We start from the raw sequence: 8,259 nt of genomic DNA, 5'->3' as shown, positions 1-8,259 counted from the left end.
TAATTCATAGGATTTTACTTGACAGCCATGACAGGCAGCGGGGCAGCCAGAAACAACTGTCTCTTATGTTGGACTATTTGCAAAAAGTCAGGAAAGGAGGAGCAGGCATAGGAACACATCCTTTCACAGCATATGCTGGCGGATGGAACTCTTTCATTGTCTGCCAATTGGTTTGCAAAAAGGCCTTAAATATCACATTGACAGTAGCTATCACTTCCAAACAAAATTCCTTGCAGAATGCTGAGCTGCAGAAGAAATGAAACTCTATTGTCAAGTGTGAGTCATACTGAATATGACTGGGTCTTTTTAAAAAAAAATATTGTGTGCGTTTATTTTCGAGTACTGTAATTGGATTTGCAGACTACTGTACACCTGCACCATGGATAGATTATCTTTTCCATAAGATATGTTCACAGGGGAATCAGATCCACTGGTTAGTCGGCAAAGGCCAGTAAAGGTGCTGGAATTTAATGCGGCAGAAGTGGCGCAGGCAGCAGCAATGCTGGTGTTTATGACTGCAGCAAATGCAGAAATAAACAACTTCCCTTTGAATCGGTCCATTGCTTGTATGTAGATGGCAGAGGTCTATCTGCTTCCAGTCAGATGCCGTGGTAGCCGAAGTGATGCCTCGCCACAGATCATGTGGAACCAATGTCCAAAGATTTGCATTTCTGTCCTCTCCAGCTGCCTGTAGTAGCAGCAGGTCACTGGTAAATCATCTGTGAAGGTTCAGCTGGGTAGTGTTTCATCACACCTCCCCATTCATAGGCAAGGCTGATTTCTGACCTAAGGGCAGAAAGGCCTAAGAAGGGATTGGGTTCCCCCACACACCCATTATCAGCTGCATTCACTCAGTGCCATCAGCTGAGACTGTCTAAATGGGAACAGCTGATCCTTACAACAAAAATATATAATATATATAAACATTTTCTAGTAAGCGGTCCCCAGCTGCCTTTCTCAGAGCAGCACTTTAGGAGTAACTCAACAACAGTGCACCCATGAGCAGACGGAAAAGAGAAATGTTCAAAACTAGACCAAGTGCTGCACGCCAAAGAAAAACAAATCCGATGCCAAACTACACATCGTTAGCTCAAATCTGTTCCATGTGGAAATCTGAATAATAACGTGAGGGAAAACGACTAGTGATCTTGAAGTGATTTGGCTTGCTGCCTGTCAAATATTCACTTTTGCTTCCACTTCTGCAATTACAATAGGAAATACATTTTCATTCATTTTCCTTTATCCAAGAACAGCCCCCTCCCCCTCCCCCTCCTCCTCCCCCTTCCCCTTCTCGCCCGAGATTGGAATAATTATCTGATTCACTGCTTCCATGAATGTTAACATTTTGAGCCATGCTTTCCAGGATGTTCTGCCTTTCTCTCTGCATTTCTGCCTCCTGCCAACTACCCTCACGTGTCCAAGGATTTAAGGCTTCTAATTAAACTGAATAGCCAGTGCAGTCTCTGTCTGAGCCCCCCACCTCAATGTGCAGTTACAGATGTATTGCATTCAGTCAGCTTTTATTTATGATACTGGATTTTAGGGGGGTTTTCCCTGTTGCACGGCACAACATTCCATCCTGGTTTAACACAATGTATTTAATAACTATGTCGACTGTCTTAATTACCCTATAAAGCTGGATTCCATTGGCATTTGACCCTCTTCAGCATTCCACAGAAACTGCAGGACAATAATAATTACCAACTGACTGTGAGAAAATTAAACAAAAAGATTCAACGTTCTAGACACTTAAACAACCTGTAACATCGCACAGATAAATCATTGATGAAACAACATGCTTAGCGAGAGGATGGCCTTTCAGCATTGAAGTATTTTCCCTTGTGTGATCATAAAAATATTACGTGTTTAATCATAGACCATGACTTCCTTTCATGTACTATATCAAGTATTATCATATACTCTTCATGATGGCGATCTATTTTCTAAATTATATTTAATAAAATGTGAAGGTGTAATGAAACTTTTACACTTGCAACGAAGCAACGCTGTAGTACTGAGGTGACACTATAACTGCAAAGTAAAGATTTGATCATCGGTGTTCTGATCACTCCCTCTCTGCAAAACCGATCTCGTACCCGCTGACACTATAAAATGGTGCCAGATGACATTTAAAATATACAGGTGTTGTGTTTGACCTTCAGATAGTTTTTAAACATAAACACAGCTTTTAATAGTATTTACAAAAGGATCATTCTCATTTCAGTTTGACTTTGAAGGAACGGGGTTTGGTTCACTCCCTTGGATTTGGATCATAAGGTAGCATGCATTATAGAACAGGAGCATCTGGTCCTGAACTATATCCTACAGCTATCTCTCTTGACTCAGTAATGTGGTAAAATGGCGGCCACAAAATATAATACCTTAGCACAATGCAGTATTTAACAAACATTCCATGGTACACGAGATTGAAATTGTGGCAAATCAATGAAAGATTGAGATTTTGTTCTTAGCACTTGCTGTAAAAAGTCTCAACTCCAATTTAGAACAAGGCATTCGACCTGAAATTTAGTTTTACTTCCCAAATCTAAATCAACCAACAGCTTCATAAATGACCATCTTGGATTTTAGATAATGTTAAAGTCATGTTAGTGTTACGTGGAAAGAATATCTGCAAAAGGCAGAATTCTTTGCAAGAGCAATTTGCTGTAGAAAAGTGGATTCTGCACCAAGAATTAATCGAATTAGCTGAACTACCTGAATATGTGCTATGTATTGAAAGAGCAGAAAGGAGGCGTGCACTGATACTAGAGGACATATGCAAAATATGAAAAACGAAAATTTTCTGCTTAATACAGCAGTTTCCAGTGCAACCATTCACATTTTGCCATTTGAATGGTAACAGGTTTGTGACTTGCATGAATGCCCTGACAAAAACAGAAGTTCCAGACCTATTGACAGATTTGGAATGACAATTCTATCTGATTGGCTTGGTATAAGCGTAAATTGTCTCTAGTGTGTGTGTAGGATAGTGTTAATGTGCAGGGATCGCTGGTCAGCGCAGACTGGCTGGGCCGAAGGGCAGTTTCCGCGCTGCATCTCTAAACTAAACTAAACAAAACAAATTGGCTTTGGTAAAATTGTAAATTGTCCCTAGTGTGTAGGATAGTGCTAATGTACGGGGTAATCGCTGGTCGGCGCGGACTTGGTGGGCCGAAGGGCTTGTTTTCGTGCTGTATCTCTAAAGAAGAGTAAAGTTGCAGGATCTCATTAATTTCAATGGTGAATGTAGGGCTATTAGTTTAGTTTAGTTTAGTTTAGAGATGCAGCGCGGAAACTGCCCTTCAGCCCACCGGGTCCGCACCGACTAGCGATCCCTGAACATTAACACTATCCTACACACATTAGGGACAATTTACGCTTATACCACGCCAATCAACCTACAAACCTGTGTGTCTTATGAAGTGCGGGAGGAAACCGAAGATCTAGGAGAAAACCCATGAGGGGAGAATGTACAAACTCCATACAGACAGCACCTGTAGTCGGGATCGATCCCGGATCTCTGGAGCTGCAAGCACTGTAAGGCAGCAACTCTAAATCTGTGCCACCGTGCCACCCTGAAACAGGAAACAGGAAAGTATACAACTTCAAATTAATTCTGAAACAGGAAAGTATAAACTTGATGTGTTTCTTTTAATTATTTGTGAACTTTTAACTGTTTTAATTAACTTTTAAATAACTGATACATTAAAAAAATATTTTCTAGTGGTTTGCTATTATTCCCATCAAGTCAGAGTATAGAAGTGAGATCGACCGATTGACCAAATGGTGCCAGCACAACAACCTGGCTTTCTATATCAGTAAAACCACTGAACTGATTGTGGACTTTGGAAGAGAACGGATGAGGACCACAATCCTGTTTATATCAATGGGACGATGGTGGAGAGAGTCAAAAACTTCAGTTTCTTGGGCCTACATATTTGCGAAGATCTTTCCTGGATCCAGCACACTGATGCAATTATATATAAAGCACATCATCGCCTCTACTGCTGAAAAGATTACGGAGATTCGGTATTTCAAAGAAGATTCTCTTGAACTTCTATAGGTGTACAGTAGAGAGCATATTGATTGGTTGCATCATGGCCTGGTTCAGCAACATGAACATCCAGGAAAAGACTGTAAAAAGTTGTGAACACTGCCCAGTCCATCACTGGCTCTGACCTCCCCACCATCAAAGGGATTTATCGGAGTGCTGCCTCAAAAAGGCAGCCAGCATCAATTACACCATCCTGACCACACACTCATTTCACCACTGCCATCGGGAAGAAGGTACAGGAGCCTAAAAACTGTAATATTCAGGTTCAGGAACTGCTTCTTCCCTACAGCCATCAGGCTATTAAACACTACAATCTCAAATAAGCTCTGAACTTCAATAGACTATTATTATTCTTATTATTATTATTCTTCTTATTATTATTAACCATATAACCATGTAACAATTACAGCATGGAAACAGGTCATCTCGGCCCTACAAGTCCGTGCCGAACAACTTTTTTCCCTTAGTCCCACCTGCCTGCACTCATACCATAACCCTCGATTCCCTTCTCATCCATATGCCTATCCAATTTATTTTTAAATGATACCAACGAACCTGCCTCCACCAGTTCCACTGGAAGCTCATTCCACACCACTATAATATTGTTATTATTATTATTGCACTACTATTGTTTGGTTTTTGTGTATGTGTATATATAATATATATGTGTCTGTACTTGTGAGTATGTGTATATATACACACTGAACTTTTTTTTTCTCTCATTTATCATATTGTTTTCAGTGTACTATGTTTACATATCCTGTTGTGCTGCAGCAAGTAAAGGGCCTGTCCCACTTGGCATTTTTTTCAACGACTGCCGGCTTCATATTAGGTTCGCCAAAAGATTTTGAACATTTCAAAATCTAGCAGCGCCAAAAAAAAATGTTGAGGAAACACGGTACATTAATACGTCATCACACTGCGTTACGCTGCATTACGCAGTGACTTTTCCGGTGACCTTATACGTCAGCCAATTATGCCAGCAGTCGCCGAAAAAATTGCCAAGTGGGACAGACCCTTAAGAATTTCATTGTTCTATCTGGGACATATGACAATAAAACACTCTTGACTCTTGAAGTACAACAATTTACAATTTAGACTTTATACTATGGAGATACAGTGTGGAATCAGGCCCTTCAGCCCACTGTGTCAGCGCCGACCAGCGATCTCCCCATACATTGGCATTATCCTACACACTAGGGACAATTTACCATTTTACCAAAGCCAATTAACCTACAAACTGCTATGTCTTTGGAGAGTGGGAGGAAACCGGAGCACCTGGAGAAAACCCACAGATTCCTCCTGCATGGGTGACCATGGTGAAGATTAATTACAAGGAAATTGTTCAGCAATATTTACCCAGGAATGTTGTGATATTTCATAAAAACATGACTATCTTATGGAACAAGAATATTGATTTTAATGATCACCTTGAAATATTATATTATAAGGCACAACTAGCAAAAATTTGTGTTAAAATTGCATTAACACTGATATATATTCATTTTCTTCATTACTTGGTTTACTGTCTTTCCATACATTATCCTAACAAAGCAGGCACATACATATTAAAGATTTATCAATCTGCAAAAAAAAAGAGAATTAACCAATAAGTTAGCTACTGCTTTTTTCATAAATATAATATAGAGAATGTTTTAGTAGGAATTTATTTGTGAAAGAATCTCATTTGCATTTTATAACAAGCCTGTGTTATATTCAAACAGCACTAACTATGTTATTGTACTGACTATTCAGGGGAAAAATAAAATATGTTTAGAATTTATGTTACAATTCACATTCTCTTTATCCCACTGGAAATCCCTTTAATTGGTGTGTTTTGAAATAATGTTCTCATCATAAGGAGGAATGATGCCAGCAGAAACAAAGAAAACCTTTGAGAGCTGAGGAAATACTTCACCTGCTACAATTAAAATTTGTCTTTCCAACCCTTGAGATGGACTGTGTGATTGTGACTATTCGTTTAATCTGATCTATGATTAACATTGTGCAACAACGAACATAATTATGGTTCTAGCTGTTCTCAGTCAGGGCAACCAAATGTTCTAAAACGCTAATGTTCTGATGTTCAACATTTAACAATGCAGCAACTGTGACATCTCTCTTTATTTTACAGCATACATTTAGTACTTTGTAAATTTTTTATCTCTCAGAAGCAGTGGTGGAGAATCTTGGAGGAGAAAGTATTAACAATATATTTGATGTTTTAATTATTGTTACCACTCCAATATCACAGTTTGAAATCAAAGACAATGTCAATCTTGAGGGTGAAACAAGCTGCCAGCACATAACAAAGCTTTACTGACAGCTTCCCTATTTGTTCTATGTGTTTTCTATCTTCTTTCCACTGTGACTTCTTCAGCTCTATTATACTCTGGGTGCTGCCCTGTTTTCAAATAACAGCTCCCACTTCTTGATCCCTGCTTTATCTACTCTGCAGGCCTAGGCATTTGTTGGGCCTATTAGCACAGCTTGAGCCTTATCATATTTTCTATCTGTGGCTGTAGGAGATGTCAGGAGATGGAAAATGCTGCGCAGGCTTTCATCCTCCCTCCCTGCACTTCCTTCAGAACCACGTACAGCACTTGTGTCAATGCCCTCCCACCATTAGCTGCTGGAATCTCCTTAAATGTGTCAAGGTTTGCCATCTGTACGAATAATGCTGCTAAGACTTTGCCATGATTAAGCTGTCAGGATTTATTACGTTAAAAAGTATCAAAGTTTTGCACTGCAACCTCTGACCCCTGCAAGTTCCACCTCCTCTTCATTTTCTTCCCCTCCCCCAAAGTTCCGTAAGCAGACTGCTTCAGTTGACCTTGACCAATATGTGCGACGAGGGAACACTAATGAATTTTGGCCGATTCATCATCAAACTCCAAATTTAATCAAGCCAACATGGCAGAGAAAGCTAGCTGTGATTAACTCAAACTTTGATGATAATCTGTTAATTTTAGTAAAGTTGGCATGATCTGCTTGTTAATACAAAGCTTCTTTGGCTAAAACTCTACCAGCTGGTCATAGTTTTAGCTACTAGATTCTGAAATTACCTGTTCAGCAGCTGCAGAAATAAATTGCTTTTTGCAGTTAATTTATATTTAAAAAATTATAATGGACCAGATTATTTGTATTACTAAATGGTCATAATACTGATTTATCAACCTAACATTTGCAATTCATAAATATAATCACAATTTTAGCTGTTTTCATAGGTTAGTCAAAGTATTAAAACTAGCTGTTTTTCTCAATGCTGTGCCAAAAAGCATGGGATCTGGACAATGGAACATATAAAAATTGAAAATATTTTCCTGAATTACCTCGATATGGGAAAAATGCAATGGTGTCTACACCCTGTAAAATTGCTCCAGTAATAGGCAATACAGAATACACAATGAGGTAGCAAAGGGAAGTGGACTAGAAGTGCAATAAAAAATATATATTGTTGAATGATGTTGCATTTCATAATTCACCAGTGCCTTGACTGCCTCAAAAAGAGAAAAGTTTTCATACATCATTCCTCACAAATCATCTGCTCTGTTTATAATAACTATGAGATACTTCATCCTTCTGCATTTCCTAAAAAATGATATACCAGCAAAGTGAACAATCTTGTGTCAGAATGTGCAAATTATTTTCCTGTCATTTATGCCTCTGACATTAAATGTTCATTGCGTATTATACTTCAGATGCTTCCTACCAGTTGTTCTTCATTACCAATCACCTCCTCACCTGCACAGACAACTTATGTTGACAAGGTGCCAGCCACTCTTCACAAAAAGAAAGGACGGGAAATTAAAAAATAGCATCCTATGAAGTGAAGCACTGGTACTGAATATGCTGTTGGCCATGCCATACAGGGAGGTCAAGATATAAGGGGCCTCACGGCTATTTATTATAAAGGACAAAAAAATGCACATATCTGGAATTTTTATTCATCCAAGTGGTACAGAGTTGGGCTGACTGTATAAAATTGCATCTGGTTATAAAGCCAAAAACACACTTGGACCATGTATGTGTTTTGGCCTTGTTTGTGCTCAGTGATTGACCAATCCAGCTTGATACGATATGTGCATGAGTATCATATTCCTTATTTTGCAATTTCACTAACTCTATAAAGTTACACCAGCCAGTGAATTCATCTTTAGTTACTTGGTAACATAAAGTGTTTAGTTACTGTGCCTAGGACTAGT

This window comes from Leucoraja erinacea, chromosome 4, assembly GCF_028641065.1.
Source record: "Leucoraja erinacea ecotype New England chromosome 4, Leri_hhj_1, whole genome shotgun sequence".
NCBI lineage: Eukaryota > Metazoa > Chordata > Chondrichthyes > Rajiformes > Rajidae > Leucoraja > Leucoraja erinaceus.
The sequence above is the reverse complement of the archived record's forward strand: the minus strand, read 5'-3'. Positions refer to the sequence as shown.